Genomic DNA, 23,048 nt, shown 5'->3' with positions numbered 1-23,048 from the left:
TATTCATAGAATGGTTGTGTTAGAAAGGACCTTAAAGATCTAGTTCCAAACCTCTGCAATGAACAGGGACAGCTGCCACTAGACTAGCCTGCTTAAAATCCCATCCAGCTGGGCCTATGGGGCATCCACAACTTTTCTGGGCAACCTGTTCAAGTGTCTTTCCACTAACACAGTGAAGAATTTCTTCCTTGGATCTAATCTAAACTTGCTGGCTTGCAGTTTGAAGTCATTTCCCCTTGTCCAGTCACCACGTGCCCATTAAAAAGTCCCTCTCCAGCTCTCTTGTAGCCCCCTTTAGACACTGGAAGATGATACAAGGTCTCCTTGAAACCTTCTCCAGGCTGAACAAGCTCAACTTACTCAGCCTGTCTTCATGGAAGTGGTGGTCCAGCCCTATAATTATCTTTCATTGGGATTAGATTTTTGGGTTCTTATCTCTTTGAGATGACAATTTCAGTTTGTTTTGGGTTTCCTTTGGTTTTCCAAAGGAGTGTGATTTACATTTCTGCCTTTTCACAAATGCTTTTTTATATAAGTTGGCATGTCATGGTCATTATACTCAGTAACATTGCACAGCTGTATCTGAGGATTGTGCTATGAAGGTCATGGGATTGTGCAGGTGTAAGCCAAAGAAAATCATCATGGTAACAGAACAAGAGAAATTTGTCTGCTGAATATTTATGGATAGCTGAAGAGCACAGATAAAACATGCAGGGCATTACCAAAGTCTGGGGACAGGAGTGAGAGAAATATCTGGGATATTTGATTTGGCATCAATGACAAACTTCACAAGTTAAAATAAAATTGAATTTCAAAGTAAAAAAAGTAATTAAAAATCAGTTTGAATAGATGAAACATTGGTGTCCACTCAGGTTAAAATGAGTATTGATTGTTACATCTGCAACATATTCTAAATTGCTTGCCCCCTGTGCTTTTGACAGCGAATTCTTTTGTGGTCAGGAATTCAGTTTCCAGAATAAAGGGAGGAGGTTTTTGAACTCTCTTAGCAAACAGACCTATTGTTTGTGTAAATGTTGATGGGATTGTGTTTCCTCCTTTCCTAGTACAATAATTGCATTTCTTTAAAAGCTACACGGAACTTCAAAAACTCACACACCAAACAAAATGTAAATGGTTCTGTGACCCTGTTAACCCACTTAAGCTGACGTCTGTTATTACCAGCTCTCTTTATGCTTAAGGGAAATGGTTGGGTTTTTTACTTTGCAACAGTTGTTACATCTTGGGTCAAGCCACTTGTTCAATGTCCAAATAAAGAGGAAGCCTGATTTTATGGCATGAGTCACTGAACTTATGATGCAAGTGGTGTGCTTTTATTTGGGGCTGGGAATTTTGAAGCGTAAATGACTGAGCCCAGCATCAAAGAGTGTATCCAGTAAATGTATGGGGAGACTGGACATGACACAGACTGGAAAGACCAGTGACATCTATGCTGATATTTGTCACCCATAACAACAACAACAAAAACAAAAGGTCATACTCTTTTTTAATAATAATTAGTGTCACAATAAGTTTCTCTTGAACTTTGTCATGTTAGATAAGTTTAATGAATCCTAAACAGACTTGTAAAAATATTGAAAGTGCTTCAATGCTTTTGAATTTTCATTTTGTATTTTATTTGCTTTTGGGGCTATAGTACATAATTTTTCTTTTTCTAAAACACAGATGTGAAATTCTTTGTGTCATTACAAACTCTTAAAATGGTAATGTTTTATTTTTCATATTTCTGATTTGTTATTTTTCCTGGATGAAATGGAGACCTTGGTGAGAACTGTAATAATTTGTTGTGTGATATCTTGTAGTTTTTGACTGATGGTTTAGCTGAGTGATTTTCAGATGCTATGCAGACATGCAGAGCTACTACCAAAACACTTAATGGGATTTTCAGAAGTTTCTGACTTATCTTGATTTCAGTTGGAGATAGGACCATCCTGCTAGGCATCTGTAGGCCACCAGGCACTGATTTTTTTTTCCACATTCCTCTGCCAAAAATGTGTTATAAACCTTGGCGTTTGATCCTTGCTACTGTAAGTATTTAATCTCATTATATACTATTGCACAAGGAATTTGAATCAAATCTCTCCTGGGAGACTTTAATTTATTCTTCATATGTCTGTATTCTTCTTCCATGTGCTTTTCTTGTGTTGTTACTGAGTACTAATCCTGCTAACAAGTCTAGGGTAATGCAATGGAAGCACCTTCTTTCTCTCTCTGACTCTAATTGCCTTTTTGCCTCACCTTTTCCACATAACTAAGGTTGGGGTGGTAAAGGTCATCCCATCCCCTGATGATTCTTCCAGCAGAGGAAGACCAAATGCTAACTTGTTAAATCACCCTCATCAAGGTGTAAGCAGAAGAGCTCATCTGGGCACTTTCAGAGGACCAGGTGAAAAAGTTCTTGGGCATCTCAGGAATTGCACCTATATCTGGTGATCATGTGTTGTGTAGGTGACTGAAAGATTGGGTCTTCCTTCCTCTCTGTTCACATCCCACTCCAGCTACTTCACTTTGCTGTGTCTGCCTCTGAGCAGATTGCCAAACAGAAAATCTTTGGAGGAGAGGCAGGGACTTTTTCCCCCTCTCCTCTTTACAGTTCTGCTAGTTAGGGATGTGCTCAGAAACTCTGAATATCTCTGCATTTCCAAAGCCTGTCCAAGGGCTTCTTATCCCCTGAAGGAATGCTGTGCTTCACAGTATCTGCAGCTTTACTGGGGAAGTGCTACTGTAGCTTCAGTCAAAGCTAATCCTTAATCTTTAAAATTTCTAATTCATCATATGCAAATATATGCTAAAGTCTAAAAGTTTTCTTGAATTACTGTGCTGCCTCTTTAGTAGAAGATAATGGCAGGGCAAGGAAATTAAAGGCAAGGAAAAGGTGCTGATATGGATTTTTTTACCTTATTATAAAGCAGCTGACAAGACTGTAGAGGTTATTCCAGCTCTTTTAACATACTGAGCTGTGAATCACCACTTCATACTCATTCAGCAGTGATCTGGGCATATTTTCTTTCTCATGGCCATATCCCGGAAATCATAACAACTGGAATGTGTTGCTTCTGCCTCACATACATTGTGTACTAACTGTTGCTAGGCTGCTTTGAGCTTCTTAGTGGCACCGATGTGCTATAGAAAATGAAACTAAAAAAAGGGCAAGGAAAAGCAAGCCCTATACTACCACTGATTTTTTGTTACAAAAACTTTCATAACACAATTTTAGGATCAAATACTGAATATTTTCCATATCTTTACTGACGTGCCCAGAACCCTGAGTTTTCTACAGATATTTAATATCTAATGTCCTCCCTCAGCTCATATTGATAAACACTAGAAAAGCTGTGTCCACCTCCCAACATCTTCAGTAGCAAGCTCAGTGTCTCATAAGATCAATCCATAAATCAATGTCTTTCTTTGTGTGTTATTACTCAAGTAGTGAGAGATATGTTTCAATATAAAAACAAAAGCATAGGTCTTTTCTTTTTGTCCTGGTGGTTAATTTTAATCCTGGCTGGTTTTTTTAAATTTTAGCAGTAGCGTAAACTCTCTCCAAAATACTACTCTTCTCAGTTTTAACATAAAAGAGATTTATCAAGAATATGCTAATTTTCTATATCATTAAAACTAAATTCAATCTTGCCTCAGTCGAAGCCTTTGACCACCTTCATGCAGAATCATTGTTAGAATCTGTTGCAGGGAACAGCTGATGTAAAAGTACGTGTTAAAGAAGCGTTCAGGCAAGGTTTCCTGATTACGAAGAATTCAGAGTAGAAAACATAGCGGTTGCTCTCCAGACAGTAGAGTAGCTGGATGTAAATCACTCCACACTTATTGAGTGTCTTGCAATGGTGTTGTCTTTTGTTTGTGTTGTTTTGTTTAGGAACCTATTGCCAAGTCAGAGATCTGGAGCTTATTAGAATTTATGTATGATATATACAATAAAAAAATAGCTGATTGAAATCTTAACAGAAAACAAAAACTGCCTCCATGACCACAGACAGAGCAAGAAATAACAGACAGCTCTTTGTGTAACCCGGGTCTTTGAAAATGGCTTTTTACATTTTTTTTCTACATTTGTCTTTACCTTTCTGCACAATGTTGAGTCACTAATTTCTTTTTCTTAAGAACCTGCCTTTAGAAACAGTCAGTGTTCTAACAAAGAAGTCTTTCAGGTGTGCTGTGCCTTTGGTGGACATTTAAGCTTTTTCTTCCAGGAGTAGCAAAAGGGAAATAGTGTTGATTTCTCTTTTATAAATGTTCTCTTATACAATGAGTAGTATATATGGTTCCAATGATGCATTCTTGCAAACCTGGTGAGAACAGTAAGACAACACACTCATAAAAAAGAGTCTAAAATCTTTTTTATTTAAAGAAAAAATAAAATAAACAAATTAAAAATAATCATTCACACTAACTGGGAAAGAAAAATCTAAGAAAATATGGGTAAAGAAAGTCAATAAAACATTTTAAATTCCATTGGTTATTTTTCCTTTTACCCAACTTCTGGTAATTCTTGAGGTTTTAAACCTCAAGAAATACAAGCACATTTTTTTGTTTTTAAGATTTTTCTTCAGTATTTGCAGATCTCTGTGGAAAATAAATTATGTCCAGCAGTGGAAGGAATTCCATTTTGCTTGGAACTATAAGTGATAAATCTTGATACAATTTCTAGAAAATTTGGAAAGGTTATTTGTAAATTATTACAACTTAAACCCCTTCAACTTGATGAGAATATATAACCCTTGTTATTTGACATCAAGTCACTATATTAAACAAATTTATCATCTTGTGAAGAAATCAAGTGACTAACTTTTGAACCTACAACAACCTTTTTAATTGATGCAAGGACATAGAGACAAAAATGACCAATTCTTGCAGTAAATTTTTTGTACTCAGCTATTGCACTGACTTTAATTGCTTATTCCTGAGAGCAAAACCTTCAGTGATTAACAAAAGCTGCCTTATTAAGTTATGTCCCAATGAGCCAGAATCATAGGCTGGTTTGGGTTGGAAGAGACCCTTACATATTATCTCGTTCCAAGTCCCCTGCCATGGCCAGGGACAGGTTTCACTAGATCAGGCTGCTCAAAACCCAGCCTGCCCTGAAATGCATCCAGGGATGGGTTCTTAACGCATGCCCTTAAACAATTTCTCTAGGCAACCTATTCCTGTTTCTCATCAGCCTTATAGTAAAGAATTTCTTCCTTCTGCCCAGCCTCAATCTACCCTCTTTAGATTAAATACCTTTTTGCCTCATTCTGCCACTAGAGACCCTGGAAAAAAGTCTTTCTTCATCCTTCTTATATATTAAGGGCTGCTCTAAGGTCTCCCCAGAGTCTCTTATTCTCCAGTCTGAACAACCCCAACTCTCTCAACCTGTCTTCAAAACAAAGGCACTTCAGCCCTCTGTTATTTTTATGGCTCTCATCTGGATCTTTTCTAACAGATCCATATTTCTCGTACTGGGGACCCGAGAACTGAGCACAGGACTACAGGTAGACTCTCAGTAGAACAGAACAGAGAGGCAGAATCACTTCCTTTGACCTGCTGGACATCTTTTAGTAATGCAGACTGAAGTGCTTGGCTTTCTGGGCTCTGAGGGCCCATTGTTGACTCATATCTGATTTTTTCACCCATCAGTGCCCTCAAATCCATCTCGCAGCCATCTTGTCACTGGGGATTGCCCTGAACCAGGTGGTGAACCTTGCACATGGCCTTGTTGAAGTTCATGAGGTTTGCATGGGCCCCCTTTTGAGCTTGTTGAGGTTTCAGATGACAGAGTATGATCTGCACCACTCAGCTTGGTGTCATCTGCAAACTTGCTGAGGGTGCACTTGATCCTGCTCTATAGATCATTGATGAACATGATGATCAGCAATATGAACCCCTAAAGAACACCACTGGTTACTGATCTCCATTTGGACATAGAGCCATTGACTGCAGCTCTTTGAATTTGCCCCTGCACCCAGTTCTTTATCAATCTAATATTCCATTCATCAAGCCCATATCTTGCCAATTTAGAAGTAAAAATGCTGTGAGGGACCTTATCAAAGGCCTTACAAAGGTCTGGGTAGAGGACATAATTTGCTCTTCCTTTTTCCTCTGATCCAATCTCACAGAATCGTAGTCTCTTGAATGTTAGGCTCTTTCAGTCATTTTCTGTCCTTTTGCAGCTGATCTTTATAAAAACTTCACTCCATTCACACTTTTTAAAGCTCATATAGCTTTTAAACAAGCCAAGAAGGAATACATTTGTGTATGTTTCTTCCACAGATGCCATTTTGTTTGTCTCTCTTTTAGTAACAGCAATAATATTATTTTTTCTTTTAATTTAGTTTAAATTCGTGGGAAAATTTAAAGCTGAGACCAAGAAGGTGGCCTGAAATTCATTAAAATTATATATAAAATCTGATTATTCTAAATTCTGCCATTACAGGGAATGAAATAGAATTCATAGAGACAAGACACACAAAACTAAATTGTTAACAGATTTTCCTTCCTAACTAGTGGAGAGAAATATGGGGGAAATGTGGAGACAAATACATGTGCAGAGTGCCTTGCTTTACTTTTCCTGTCCCACCAAACATTTTCTTCTTCTTTTCACAGCTGGCTGACCTAATGGAGCTCAAAGACTAATGCAAGAATCATACCCTGAAGGATTAGCTGTGCCATTTAGCCCTGGCTCTCTGCGCAGAGAAGTGCAGCTCCATACCTCTCTGAAGGCAAACTTCTTGCACAACTTTCTGTCTGTTGTGTCATCAAACAAGTCAAGCCAAAGCTTTTTTTTTTTTTTTTTTTTTTTTCCTCCGGAATATTGAGCTGCCTTTCCTTTTTTAGGCAGTGAATGTGTAGGAAGCAGGGTGAGCCTCTAGCCTCAGCCACTCCCTTCCTCTTTTGGGCTGTGCAGCTGTGCGTTGGCTTTTATGAACACGTGCAGATAGATGTGAACTTGTTTTGTCTGTACTCCAGGGTAGGTGGATGGGAGCCAGCTCCAATCTGTCAGAGAGCTGTGTTAGCACAGCTCTGCACCAAACCTGCTGAGCTCTGCTCAGCCTCTGCAGTTATCACTGAGCTGCAATGACAAACTCCTGCATCCCAAGAGACTGGAAAAGGGTTGGGTCTGGCCTGATCAAAATCTCCACAGGGTGTGTATGGATATACTTCCAATCTGGGCCTGCATCTTTATTCCACTCTTGCACAAGGTGGGGGCAGGGTGGAGGCAACAATGGAAATGAAAGGAATCCTTCTTTGCATACTTTCATTTCCTTGCTATTTTAACTTCAAGCAGTAGTGGTTTAGCTATGCTAAAATAGCTATAAGAGAAGTTAAGGACTATCTGTACTTAATCACTCAGTGGAAGAATTGTCTGTATTTGATTTCATTTGACTTTGATTTTGTCTTTAACTGGTAATAATTTGAAATGGACAAATTTACTCAAGGTCCTTTAGATTGTTCAGGATGCCTCTCCTGGGTATGTACAGCAGTTTAGATATTTAGTACAGGTGTCAACAGCTGAGGTTTTGCTGGTTGTCTACACTGTGGGACCTTGTGTCTGGTTCCGTCCCGCACCGGGCGGGAGATGACCTCTGGCTAGCTCGAGTCAACACAGCCACAGAATGGTCCCAGTTCGTTTCGGCTTCTCGGCTTAGCAGCTGGACCCCAAAAGTGTTGTGACAGCAACAGCAGCAGAAGAGAAAAGGCTGGCTTTCAGCTTAGCAGGTTAAAAGGTGTTTATTAGCTCCAGAGCTGAGGAGCAGAGAGGCTCCGAGCTCCGAGCTGAGAGCTCCGAGGCTGAGACGCTGAGAGAGAGATGCTGAGAGAGTTTTTTCCTCCCTCCTACCCCCTATAAGCGGGGGAGGGGTTCCAGGGAGGATACTACAAGACAACAAATCAGGGGATTCAGGGGGTAACAAGGTGTGCCCACCCCCAAGCCTTGGACCACTAAAATCCAAAGCTAAAGGAATTCCCCCCAGGGGGCCTATCACCTGAAGCCCTCTCCCTGAGATTTCGCAACTTGGGAGGGCCCCTCAAAGTGATAGACAAGCTGCCCCAGAGAGGGGGGCTGGGGCAGAGGGGATGTGATGTTACAAGTCAGGTGAGGAGTGGGAGGACTGACACAAAACACCTTATTATGCAGACAACACAAAAAGGGTTACAACATTGGGGATACAGTGAAATGAACCATAACATAAACTTCTTATAAAAACCTAATAAAACAGTTCTGCACCACCACAGGACCTGATACTGTAATCAAGCCCACCTCCTTCTGATGTTAATAATCCTAAAAGAAATAGATGTCAGACAAAACCATACTGTTGGAAAGGGGAACTGATTGTACTGTAAAGATACCAAGAGCACCTAACAGTGCCAAGTAACAGATCTTCTTCAAAGGCATATAGGGGTAATATATAGGGAAGAATGTGAATTTGTATAAGATTTGTGAAGTCATATAGTTGCTTTGAAAAACGTGAGTGTCATTTATCTATTCCACAGCACCACACAAATCCAAAGTAAATCCATAAAATGTATTATTTGGAATGAAAAAAAAATAAAAATAGGAAAGTCTGTAAGTCTGTCAGTCAATTTTCCTGCTTTATTTTGAAGAGAACATGCTCCAGGGCTGCTCCAATAAACCACAAAGATGAAACTGCACCAGATTCAACTCCCTTTATGCCACATTGTCTTTTCATGCTACCCCACCAAAACTTCATCCCTGCACATTTTCAATAACACAGCTCTAATGTCATTTCACTCCGTCTTTACTGGAAAACCCATACATAGTGCAAATGTGCGTTGGGAGAACAGAACATATGGATCCAGAAGGATGAGTGTCCCACAATGCTGTGTGGTGTGGTTTCACCAGAGTGCTTTAGGGAAAGTATTAGCTTGTTCACAAGCCACACTGCATCACTTGGCTTGAGGAACCAAAGACCACTGCCTGGCAGAAGCTTCCAGAACAGTTAAGTACAGCAGTAATCTATTTAAGATGTGGTTGTATAAAAGACCTTTAATTCAGGTTACTCCATTCTGGCTACCTGTATTAGAAAGAGAACTCTAACCTTCAGAAGGGCTGGATCTCTGAAATCTCATTTGGCCCAGCCAAAATCTGATTTACTATGAAATATAGGCCTCAAGGGAAGCTTTGGATGTCAAGCATCTGCCTAAGTAGCACATTTCAGCAACTGAATGTCAAATGAAAGCTGGAAACAGTATGTAGAAGTGTGAACATACATCTGTGCATCTGTAAATACTTTATGTCTTGAAAAATGTAATGCCATTAGTCCCAAAGTTATTCAGACTCTGAGTTTACCAAATATTTTCTTCTGGATAAAATCAGGGCCAGCTTTGGAAGTGGGGTGCTGGAGGCAGTGCATATCATACTTTATTTTTTATACAAGCCATTCATTCATGACTCCCAGGTATTTCCAATATCCTACAGAAATTTGAAAAGGGATTTTCAGATTTTCAGAATAATCTCTTATCCTTTATGCTTTTCACTTTCTTGAGCTGATTCTTCCCCTGTGTCTCATTTTTAAACTGTTTTGTTTTGAACAGAATGCAAAACCAAGGAGGATTTTTGGCTTAGGTATTCCCTCAGAATGGTTGCCCTTTCTAAATATTTCATGATTTTTGCAAGACATGTCAGAAGAGGACATTCATAACACGGAATGACAGAATACCCATGATATAGCAGCTGTAGCAGTTTTCTGGAAGGTAGGAAATGTAGCTCAACACTCAAATGAAAAAATTAGTCTGAGACACCCTGGTAAATGCAACCAAGATCCAAGGGAAATATTTATTTCAGCCCAAATTCTCACATGCCCCAGCCTCACCCTGCTTTAAACAAACAGAAGTAATCCTGCTTCAGACTTAATTTTAAAGGAGGGAGAGAATTGACTTGTCAGTTGACAGAAAAAAGCAACAATTGCATAATCCATCTGAAAGGCCTTATAGAGGGAGGGTAGAAATAAAAACTTTGGTCTCTTTTGATTTAACCCTCCTAAAACCTGGAATGTTTGAATTTGTTACTTGCTCACAGTTGGCTGCAACTTAATGTTAATTTTTCTTTATTACATTTACAAGCTGTTATTCAATTGGAATATATTAAAAAATCACTCAGGAGAGCTGTGGGTGGCATCCTCACCTCACTAAGGTCAATGAAAATTTATCATTGTGAAACAGTTCCATCCTTTAAAGACAGAATACCCAAACTGAAACTGATTTAAACTGTAATGCTTTAATGGAAATTGTTTATACATACTACACATTGCAGAGCAATGTGGGGATTTTGGAGCTGTCATTAATAGTTTCAGTCTTGCTGTAGGGACACAGAAGCCAATAAATGAAATGAAGATAGCTGTAGAAAGCTGTAGAAATTGCTTCCTCCTGCTGCTGCTGAGGACTCCAGGATGGTGTAGATAAATGTAGACGAGAGATCTCTGAAGTTAGGTTTTAGAAGATGAGGTTTATTGCAAGGGATGTGAGGCCTTGCTCTGAGCTGCCAGGCTGCAGCTCGTGGCAAGGCCTAGGAAGGTGGGGGAAGGGAGCGGTAGGGAGAGGAAATTCCAAGAGAGGAAAGTCCTCGGGGAAGGGTGCAAGCAAAGAGCAAAGAGAACATCCAGCCCCCTTGGGACCCCTTATCAGGGGTCTTCAAGGTGGGCTGGAACAGGACTTGGGCCAATGGGGTTACAGATACCTGATACTTCAGGGGAGGGGTACAGGTGTGGGATGAACCATTGGAGGGTGCGACAGAACATTCCATTTGACCTGGGTCTGGCTGCAGGTAACCTTCAGATGGTCACATAACTGTTTTCCCAGACATCCAGTATCTAATACATCTCAAACATCAAAACTTACTTTCAATTCCATCTCACCTACAGGTTTCTCATTCTCAGAATATAGGCAATCATATTTATAGGGTTTTTTGGCTTCCTCCTCCCCAACAGATCACCTCAATGGGATTTATCTTAACAGCTGTGGCATCCTAGCTGACACCTGAGATAGTTAACTAAGGTCTCTTTGTAATCTTCGATGAGTAGAAACTTAGGGAACACTTAATCTCTTCATGAAGGAGAAAGCTAATCAGAGCTGCACCCGCTGTGTTTATTGGTATTGACTGTATAGAAAGACTGACTATATCAAGTGTAGAAAATGATTACATACCTGCCTAGATATGTGAGATGAATATCACTGTCCTTGTCCCTGACCTTGTCTTCCAATGCATCTGGGAGATTTTTAGCTCTTTGTTGCTTACAGCTGAGCCAAAAAATACCATATCTCTCTTAAGGCTCTTTTTGCAATTGTTTTCTTATGGTTCTTCCAGAGGAGAAAGTAAGCAAAATTATACATGTTTTAAATGAAATTAAAAACATTCCAAGCTCTTATAAAATTTTGTGGGTTTGGTTTGGAAATAGGCAAGGAAGGGGAGTAGTTGGTAAATGGACCCTTTATTTTTCTTTCCAGATGCTTCACTGCTCTGAAGGAGCTGGAGTGCAGAGAGGGAGTCAGTTCAGGACTGACACACATATGCATCTCTACAAATGGTATTAGAAATCACAAGGCTGCAAACCTTCATTAATTTTAATAAAAGGGAGAATGCAAGAAAGGCAGTGCAACACCAAAAGGGAAAGGATTTAATTTTCTTTAAAAGAAAAAAATATTATCAGTGTTTTCTTGTAGTTGGTATAGGTTGTTTTCTGTTTGATTAATAGAACTGAAGACATCAATGTTTTTTATTTTTTAGAAAAGCTAGGATTTTTTATCTTAAGGCTAGGATGGCTTTTAGTACTTTAAGGACTCACTGAGCCTTTTGTGCCTGCAAAACCCTCTTAGCAATTTCCCAAGAGAGGACTATATGTCATTTCCAAGATTTAGAAATTATAAATATACTGATTTTTTTTTTTTTCTTAGCAATGAAAAAATACATTAAAATCAAGAACACATAGGTTTTTAAATATTTATTTTTTAAATATTTCATTTTAGTTTAGATTGCCCAAGTAAGAAGATGAGTGTCAATTTAAGTTATTAAATTTATGTTAATCTGTTTATTATGCTGTTAGATTTGCAGTGACTATTTGGGGGCTCCTTTACATCAAGATTTTCCTTATATTTCAAATTTGGTTTCAAATTTTAATCCATACCTTGGATACCCTACATCAGAGTAGTCTGAAATATTTTTACTTGGTAAAAAAATTGGAGAATAGAAATGTGAGGTTGTCTCCTGAAAACCCTGATGTGTGATGAGTGGTATTCCAGGACTGTGGTATTAAATCTGAACTAAGCCATGTCTCCATCTTGAAGAGTCTAATATTTTATATTTTCCTCCTGGGGCTTCTTAAATCTCTGAAACAGTCAAAGATTAGGAATACCATTTATGGCCTGATTCTCCATAATCTCCTGGACTACAAGAGGTTTTTTAAAATGTTTTAGTGCTGGAATAAAGAATATAAGCTTGAAGTCTGAGTTCCAGCTTTTCAGTTTCTTTGATCTCAGTATAATTAAAAATATCTGATTTACACAAAAAGTTCAAGAAATAGAACCCATTTTTTCTTTTTACCCTTAAGTCTAGGAGTTATTTTGAATGAATAAACTAATTTTGCTATTATAACTAAAAGCTGTAGTAGATCATCATTCTGAGTTTAGATTCAAATACAGAGAATTATGGATATAAAACCAATGTAATACAGCCTCCACTCTTTTTTTTTCTGAGTCTCAGTTCCAAATTCTTAGACTTTTGTCTTCCAATAAAATTAATGAAAGACATATGAATATATGTTAAAGAAGTGTATTCATGCTGAGCTGAATGTGAAAGCATTTGCGAAACCTGTAGACTGAATGCCAGGTGAAAGATCTTCCAAATTCTGTCTGAGCAATTAGAGTGTGAGACAGATATGGGATTTCCAGGCCTCAAATGTGTATTTATGTGCCAGGGATTAAGAAGGTGAAGAGGAGGAAAAACAAACAAACAAAAAAAATCCGCTATTTCAGGAAAAAAAGGTCATTTTACAGTACAAATGCTTTGTACACCAGTCTGTGCAGTATTGTTGGAGCTGCCTATAGACTTGGCAGTGAAGGAGGGGACCAATGCCAGTCCTGTGTTGTGGTCAGGGCAGAAGAAACTATAGAATCAAGACTAATTCCTTCAAATAAGTGCCAGGGTGTGAAGTAATAAATACTTGCTGCAATGCAAAAAGAGTAACAATGTTTTCATCCATGCCACTATGATATGGAAAAATTATTTGAAACTCTCAGTCATGACCTCAGACTGGAGAACCTCCTCACTGGAACAGACTTCAAGGGCCCAATGTTTTCAAGATTATATGGGATGTTTTAATGAAACAGCAGCTCTGTTCCAGCCTTTCTGTATAAGGACACTGCAATTTTGCAGTGAGAATTTTTTGGCAGGATTCTGTCATTCACATTAACACTGGATTGTTGTAAACCATACAGATACCTTTTGAGCAGAGTTTCACTCTCAACTTGAGAAACAACTCTAAAGTATCAATGCAAACAATACATATTGTGGGGTTTTTTTCAGTTTAGAATTGGGAAAATAACAGGGATGGACACTTCAAGTGAGAAGAGATGAAGACAAAATGCTCTCTGCAACTGTTGAGCTGTAAAAGTTCAGGGCGTAGAAAGGTGATTGATTCACATGGCCGGAATATAGATAAAGTTGGCTGTAGACCCTTTTAAAGGTGTTAGGAAATGGACGTGCATACCACGTCTTTGACAACATAAGGGAGAACTAAACTCTTGTCAACATTGTTGGAAGTGGTTTTGTACCGTGTTACCCTGGTTTTTCTGAGTCTTTTGATTTTCTTAAATGGAGTTAGATCTTTTTAGTTATTGTACAATATTAAGAGCAGTTTTCTACCTTTTCCCACAGATGTAACATAAACAAATCCTTTGTTTTTCATTCTCTGTCCTTTGTTTGCATATTTCTAACCTGAAAACAATTGTAACTGACAATTGGTCTGGCCACTGAGGCTGAGGGGTGGAAACCCCAAAAAGCCAATCTTCTGCTAGACCCACAAATGTATAAAAAGTAAGAAATAAACAAAGAGGCTTCTTCTCTCTGCTCTCTCAGCTGGGAGCTGGTTCGGAAGGACCTCTGCCTTGCGAAAATCTCTTGTCTGCGTGTGACTGCTTTGTGTGTCTCGGTGACAGTACTGTGGGGTGTGTGAATATGAAATTTCAAGTTTGTTGCTGCAGCTTCTCTGTTTCAGTCAAACTGCACATCTAGAAGGTACAGTTTCCTAGGTCAGAGTACAGGTATTTAACAATGATAAACACCTAAAAGGGGAATTGAAATAATTGGAAAATGAAAGTATTTGGGGTTTTTTAAAGTGTGCTTAGAAAACAATATTCCATCTCCATCCTGGGGATTGACTACTTTGTTAAAACATCAGTGATATTCAGAGTTCAAGCCAAAGTTTATATTTGTAAAAAGATTTGTTTGTTTGTAATGTGTGCTAATGGAAGAAAGCAAATCTATCCATGTCTTTTGTTTTCTCCTTCACAAAAAACATGTTTTCCTGATCAGCAGCAGAGTATTTATATATTACAGAGTCAAAGAAGCATTTAGGTTGGAAGAGACCTCTAAGAACATCAAGATCATACACACATGCTTGTGCACAAAGTGCCAATACTGTTGTATAAAACAATATATTGGATTCAATGATCTTAGAGGCCTTTGCCAACCTAAGCCATTCTATGATCCACTATATATGTAAAAATAGTTTCAAATATATATGTGTATGTATAGACATATGTAAATTTATATGTGCATGTACATATATCATAGACTCATAGAATGGCTTGGGTTGGAAGGGACCTGGAAGATCATCTTGTTCCAACCCTGTGCCATGGACAGAGACACCATTCTCTAGACTAGGAGGCTCAAAGCCCCATCCAGCCTGGCCATGAACACCTGCAGAGATGGGTGTGTGTGCATGGTATATAGGAAAACAGATAGGAGAGGAAGTGGAGGGCACAGTGGAGCTTGTGAATCAAGACATATCAGCCTTGGTTGGATACAAGCTGTGGTCTAGACAGACCACAGATATGAAAAAGAACTAAGAGAGCTGCATATGTAACTATCAAGGTCTTTAAAATTATGTAATTTTGTAAAAGTTGCCAAACAATATGAACAATGTGATGATGTGTTTTTCTTTATGCATATTTTTGTAAACCCTTTTGAATGGTTTGTCCCTAGTTTCCCCCAATATGTTTGGTATTGTCCAAGTTTTCTCCTCCTTGCCCAGCTGTCCATCACTCCCTAGACCCACCTGTTACCTCAGTTATGTAATACCAATCTTCCCTATTCCCTGCCCTTGTACCTGTCAGTCCTTGTTGTCCCAACCCCCTGCCTAAACCACTTCTGGGAATTCCCCTAATCCATGAAGCCCCATTGGTCCATGTGACCCTTTCCACTCTTGTCGTCTTTCCTATAGATTTTCGTATTTTGAGCCCCTCCATAATCCCCTCCCTGACTGGTTGAAAAATTGTATCCGCCCCCTGTTCTTCCCCCATTTAAAAGACTGTGCAGAGCGCAGGTTTTCTTTTTTTTCATCACTGCCCCCCTCAGGGAATAAATTCCTTTTTGAAGCACACAAGAAACCCCTCCCTGATCTTGGCCCTGATCCTAGGCGCTGCCAATGAGAGCAGGTACAGCCCTGCTCTGCGCCGTCACACTGAGCCAAAGGCGTGGTTCTTGGTTATGGCCACACCTGGTGCGAACCAGGGACTGAGAGCTAGCTGGGGCAGGTTTCCCCAGCTAGCCGTGTCAGAACAACAGGCTGTCTGTAGTTTGTGAGAAAAAAATCTCGTGACTGTTTAGGGCTGTGGCCTATTTTGAGCTGTAACCAGTATATAACACTGTAGTGTGAGAATAATACCTAACTTCAGCTCCTTTTACCCTGACTTCAATGGCTTCAATAGCTTCAATTTAGGCTTAGACTTAACTCCTTTTACCCTGACTTCAGCTTAGACTTCAATAAACTTTAACTTCAACTCAAACTCTGACCTATTTTTGCTCAAGCTTTGACTTGAGGCTCCATGCTTGGATTACTTTCGCAGCCCCTCTCTGAAATCCTGTCTCTGAGTCGCACGGCAGTGGCGGGTGTGTGTGGCTGTGTGTGGACGTGTGCAGACACATGAGCATGGATATCTGTATGAGGATACACACACACACACACACACACACACATATACATTTACGCAAAGTTATTTTTTTATACATGTATAAATCCAAACCAACTGGATTAATAAAAGTAAATAGAAGTTTAATAAAAAAATAAACTCTAATACAAGGATAATCTTGATGCAAAAATAAGTGTCCATAAAGTGTAAAGGAATATTTAAAAAGCAATGTGTTTCTATCCATATCAAGATGTTTTATGCATCTAGCACATGGAAAAATTAGGACTTTAAGAGTTCTTGAGGATCATGTTGGGTGACATTGTTAAAGAGATTACATGATTTGATTCTATGTGGAAAGGGTAGACTGGATTTGGTGCCCTCAGTCTGTTTCTCACAGTTTATCTGTAACTCTTGTTTATCTTTTAAAGCTTAGAGAGATGCAAATCTTGAAAAGTTTCAGTGAGCTCTGCTTTTGGAGCTTGACAAAAATTGGCTGGTTGAATTTGAATTTTCTTAAACTTCAGGCCTTTTTTTTCTTGCCTTCAGACTGAGATGGGAGACAAGAACAGCTGTTCTAAACAATTGTTCAAGTTAGAATAAAGCAGTCAGAATTAATCAATGAGAAAGGATCCAGTAAATTGTTGGCATTGTGGCACATATTCTTCAGATTTGTTCTTGTGTATACCAGAACAAACTGCCTTTTTGAAATAAACTGATATATATATATATGTGTGTATATATATATATATAAAAATTGTTTGGCTTTACTTGACTTTTAAACACGTCCACCCATATTATTAAGAACTGATCATAGTTCATCAGCATAGTTGACTTCAGAATTGCATATAGATAGTATATTCCACTGATTTGAAATATTTAGTGATTGAACTTGTTATTGCTAAATTGATGTTACTAAATTCTTATGTGTTTAACTTTTGCCAGAGTGCATTAGAAGTAAAACACATTGCTATGATTGTCAGATTTTGGCTTCAGAATGATGACTTTTTTTTAGTTCAAGCATTATAACTATACTGGTTTGGACTGTCCCCAATGTGGCCTTTTTTTTTTTTTTTTTTCCCTTCAGCACCAGTAAGCTTTTGAAAATTTTCCAATGCTAACACATTTATGACTTCACTGTGATTCTCAACCTGAGATGTCACAAAACCAAACGTTATGGTGGCTTGTGTTGATGTTTATTTAAATTACTTTCATTGAAAAATTGAACTGCAAATACAGTGAGAACAGGCTTTCTTAGAGCATTCCAAGACTGTTCCTCAATCTAGCTTGGAAATTATTAAAAAATAACCTTATTTCTATTATTTGACAATATTTTCTTCTTGTGTCAGTCCTGGATTATGCAGACCAAAGGCAGAAATTCTACCTTATAGTTCAGAGACTTTTATAGAAATTAGGTTGTCATTTTAGGCAGCTAAAATTTATTTTATGAATTTGAGACAGTAATTATACTATTATTGTCATTATGAAAATGAATACTGTAACTGTTATTATAATTAATGTTATTGTTGTTGTTCTGTTGGTGATGTCATTATTACTATTATTAACATTATTCCTGCTGTAATTAAATTGGAGAATATTTGTAGAAAATGTCAAGTAAATATAATTACTGCCAAAATTTGGTCCTGATGCATAGTCAGTTGTATTACATTCCTTTGAAATTAACTATCAGTGGTACTGTCTTTTCCCAAAGAGGTTTTTCACAAATTCTATTCATTTTTATATTAATGATTAATATGTGTGGTACATGTCTGCATCAATTGCTAGTTAAGCTGCAGTTTGCATCAGAAGCATAACTTTTTGCAGGTTCAATTCTCTTGATATTCATTTTCCTATGGAGTAATTGTAAAATCTACTGAGTATTTTCTTGAGGGAGTGTGTTCCCTCCCAAAGAGGGACAGACAACACATTTTATTTCTGAACAATGCCTTGCTGTTTGACTCCTGTATTTATATCTGAGCTAATGCCTTATAACTCTGGTAGCTGGCACATATCATGTTACCTAGTACATGTAGCTTTTTTATTTAATATGTGCAGCTTGGCAAATCTAGAGACTGTCCAATATATGACAGCTTAAAAACAGCTTAAAAATCCTTATTGTCCATCTTCCACCTCTGCCGGGGAAAAACTCTCAGTCCACAAAGCTTTCAGTGTCACCATTTATTCAAAGTCACTGAGATATAAACACATTATTAAAATGAGGCATATGCATAATTTAAAAGAACTAGAGAGGGGCAATCTGTCTTCATCCCCTGCAAGAAGAAAAGGCTGTTTTATTTTAAAAGTAATGCTAGGCAATAGAAGAAATCACTTGCTATTTACCAGAGCTGTATCTACAAATTATCACACAATGTTGAAAGATATGCTTTTATAATAATTTCAGTACTAAACATTGAGATCAAGGTCTAGAGTAATTGGCCAAATAACACAACTAATATCTACAATTCTTGAAACTAGGCACCTAGGTTGTAAACCAGCGAGGAAATTAAGAATAATCAATGTGGCTGAGACTAAGGAATCTCTGAAGGCATCATCCTCAGCTACCCAACATGATAAACCAAGAACAGAATTTTTTTTTAATTTCTCCTTTCCTTTTTAGCTCAAACATTAGGTCTTACAGGTTAAGTGAACTTTACTTTAAAAAGCCATAGGACAATAGAATAGAAATATTTTGACAATCAGGTAGTGGTCCTCGTATTTATTTTCCTGCAGGGCAATTGCTAGGATGCTATCATTCTTCTAGATCCCTAGGTTCTTCATCACTGGTTGTGTAGAGCCCGTTCTTCAATTAATCAGAAGCTTTCTTCTTAAAATTTCTACATATCTTCATTTTCTATTAGCAACAAAGCTCAAGTATGCTTAGCAGCATGTCTGTTTCATATTGTTTCAGACAATATAAGGATGGTTTTGAATTCCCTCAGGTTGGAATGAAATCAGATTTCTCACTTTTTAAAATTAATTTACTTACTACATTGCTGCTTTGCAAATATTTGGGTGAAGGTAAATATCACCATAAAACAAGGTGAAAAAAAGTAGCTGGAATACAGCAACAATATATTTTTTATTTGGAGTTTTCTTGGTGAGAAGAAAAGAGAGCAGTAATAAAATACTTACACCATGACGAATATTTGCAGACATAACACCTACCTAATTTACAAATGTAAAGTCAAGTGCTAATACAGGTGTGAAATGTTGCCTTTGAATACATAGAAATCATGCTACAAATCACAGCAAGGTGTACAGACAGAGATTTTTCTTTTTTCTTTTTCTTTTTTTTTTTTTTTTAATGAGAGAAGATTTCATTACTGGCGGAAAAAATGGTTCAGAATGACTGTTCTGGGATTTATTTAATTACTTCATTCACTGGGATGTAAAGGCAGCTGGTACCTATGGAGCAGAAGGGAAAGATAAGAAAGCCATTACATTTGTCTTGTGGTACAGAAAGAGAGAAGGGGCAAGGGAGGGGTAAGTATTTTTAGAAATTCAGTGGAACTTTATTTTGCAATTGATCCTGCTAAATTTGCTCTTGCTCACAGCAGGATGTGCTCATACCCTGTGGGCATGAACTGAAACCACAACCACCAATTTCAATGGGTTTTGCTGGCACAATTACATCATTGTGTTGCCTACATCATGACAAATTTTTTCAGGAAGAACAAAGATACAGAAAATCTTGGAGAAAAAGTACTCTGCATCACTTTCTTTTGGGCATCTGTGGGATGCTGACTGACATTTCTCACCGTGGTTGAATTTTACATTATATGAAATGAAGTAAAACACACTAGTCTTGGATCATTTTTTCAGAATCCAATTCCTTAGGTTGTCCTTGGGGTAATTCAGATTTCTTTTTCCATCTGAATCATAAGGGTGCCTCAAAAAAGATACCAGAGATCTGAGGCTTTTATTTTGGGAAGAAGTACTTGTTTCCCCAATGTCCTAATAATCATTCATATAAAAGAGATTGCAGGTGATGTTCACCCTCTTCTCTTCGAAGGTTGGAAATAACCCAGGTCAAAATTTCTACTCCATGAACTCAGTGGGAAAACTCCCACAGACTCTGCCGGGGTCAGGAAGGGTAGCATTAGATAATTGTCACTCTTCTGTCTTCCTTTTGGCCTCAATAAAGCAGGTTAAAATGGTTCTAACTCAGATTTACAGATTTACAGTATGGTTTTCAAGCTCAAAAAGATTTTGAATGAAAGCCGAGACACATATTCTTTAAATGATTGCAGCATGTTTGGGATATAGTTAAGTTACAGGGTGTGTACCGCAGGGAAAAGCACTGTAAATTAAGAATTGTTTACTCTGCAAACCCTAGGCAACATCACCATTTCTTACAGTTATTTGTGAGAGATACAGGATTTCTCTGAACTAACAAGATGCAAATCAAATAATAGCAAGAAGAAATGTAATACTAACATATACTTCTAAGCTGTCAGGATTTTTTTTCTCATTTATTTGGATGGATAAATCACCATTTGCACTAAAGTAGAATGGACATCCTAACTGTGTTGTCTGCTGAACCAGCTATGGAGTAATCAAGCTGAGGAGGAAATGGAGACAGTGTGGCTAAAAGTCATGAGGTGTCAGTCAGCATCATGCAGACAAGTAGGGGCAAAACAGAACCGGTGCTGGGGATTAAAAGAGGTGTGTCCTAGAGCATATGCAGATGCTAACAAACAAAGAAACTCAAGTCTTACACTAATGTACATTGACTTATATATTTTCTATGAAGTAGTGCCATTTTCCAAAGCAAAATTATTTGACTTTTCAGTTCAAACAGAACAATTGGCTGAAGTTAAAGTAAATGAGATTTTTAATGTATTGTTCAGTATGTAACAGGCAGTTTTCTGACGGAGCACATTTGAAAAGATCACAAAGTACACCTGATTTGACATTAATTTTATGGATTTTGTTTCTGCTTATGCTGATAAATGATGATTTTCATCTATCGAGAGATTTGGTCTCAGAAGAGGAGAGAGATTTGGTGAAAAATAATCAAACAACCAAAAAATTTAATCTAAATTGTTGAAAGGATAGGATCTTATTAAATAGCCCTTAGGGGGAACAAAAGAAAAACAAATATATATATATATAAATATGTGGAGGTTGGGAACAACAATATACCCTTGGACAAATGCATTTTTCATAGAAAAAAGGCTCAAATAATTTGTCAAGTAACAAGCAAGATATAAAATACAGAAATCAACTTTCTTAAATGAATTGCTACATGAAATCTGTGTACTATCTGGGCATTAGACCAGAGCAATTTGTGTGTGGTCGTTTGAATAAAAAAACAATATGCATCTCTAATTGAAGGAAGGGGAATTTGACCCATAGAGTCATTGCTTACTAGTCAAAACACAGATTTAAGAAAATATAGACTTGTCTTTATTCTAATATGTAGTTTTGGAGTAAATCAAGGAGTGCTCTGTTTGGATTAGATTTTGCTGAATGCCCCTGTTTACTTGTACTAAGTGCTGCTGAAGAAATAGAAGAAGACATAGACCAGACATTCTATAATTTAAACAGTCTGATAAGGGAAAACATACAGTATGCTAAGGGGAAGTGTCTGTTGATTTTGATTTACATTTCATTCATTTACTAATTTAAATAGGTTTAAAGCCACCTGCATTAATTTGAACATATTTGACTAAGAGTTGGCCAAAGACCAGAATAGCTGCAGAAGCAGCAAAAGAAAAGTCATGTTGTAGAGCTAGAAATAAGGTGAAATTTAGCAGTACAAATGAATTCATGAAGACCTTAAGGCTAAGAAAAATTAAATTCATGGCACAGGAAAAGTTTAATCAGGAATTATACACAAATGCTGCATGAGTGATGGATTAAAGCATAAGGCTTAGGGTGCAGATGCAGGCACCTCTGGGGAAGGTAGCATGGTGCCCTGAAGAGTGTCAGCCTGGCCCCCAAACAAGCCAAAATCCTGAATGAAACTCATTGACCCTCCAGTCACCGCATGGGGAGAATTGGAGATATCAGGATGATGACCCAGAGCTTGTCCTTAAGCAGAAATTATTTAGTGCAGGGCTGCAGCTGCACTCCCGCTTCTTCCCCGGAAGATCCAGATCCAGGCTTATCTCTCTGCTCAGCACAAATCCTCTGACAGCTCATATGGGGAAGGTGATGTTTAGAACAGACTTCATCTTACCTGCTGAAAGTGAAAGGTCAAAACGTAGCCAAAGCCAGATAGCTTGAGAGAAAGTGTTACTCGGTGTTTAATGTGTGGAACTTGGTTGTTTAACTCCGTACAAAACTCTCCTAGTTATGGTACTGAGCTGACCTGGGCTGGGATCCCAGATGTTGGGGCTGCAGCCTGGAAGGAGACATGCATTCCACCCACACCCTGATAGCACAAACATTAGCAGAGGGACTGTGTTTCTCCAAGGTTAATGCCTTACCGCAGGAATACAATCTGTTTTCCATCTGCCTCTCCTAGTTCTTCTCCCTCCACCAGTGAATCCTGGAGCAATTTCAGCAGTAGGCATGTGGAGTGTGCTTCCTTCCCTAAACCACAGAGTGATTAGGGCACTCTGCTAAGAGAGATGGGTTTGAATCCCTATAAGCAGGTTAAAATATTATTTCAGTCTTTCTTTGTCCAAATCCTGAGACTGGAAGCCAAAAGTAACATCAAAGCAGTATCATTTCCTTCCTGTGCTTAGCAATAGTTTTAGTAACATGATGGGCGTACAGTGCTCGTTCAGTCCTCAGTTTGATCTTGTTGCCAGCAAGGAAGGCATATGCTAATTGTAGTGGATTCAGTTGTCTGTCACTCAAAATTACTTATTTGAGTATGACTGGAAAAAAAAAGTCCCTTGGTAATTCTCCAACTTTCTTATTTTCTGAAGGGATTATATATCAAA

This window comes from Hirundo rustica, chromosome 4 (assembly GCF_015227805.2).
Source record: "Hirundo rustica isolate bHirRus1 chromosome 4, bHirRus1.pri.v3, whole genome shotgun sequence".
Taxonomy (NCBI): Eukaryota; Metazoa; Chordata; class Aves; order Passeriformes; family Hirundinidae; genus Hirundo; species Hirundo rustica.
Note: the sequence above shows the minus strand (reverse complement) of the source record.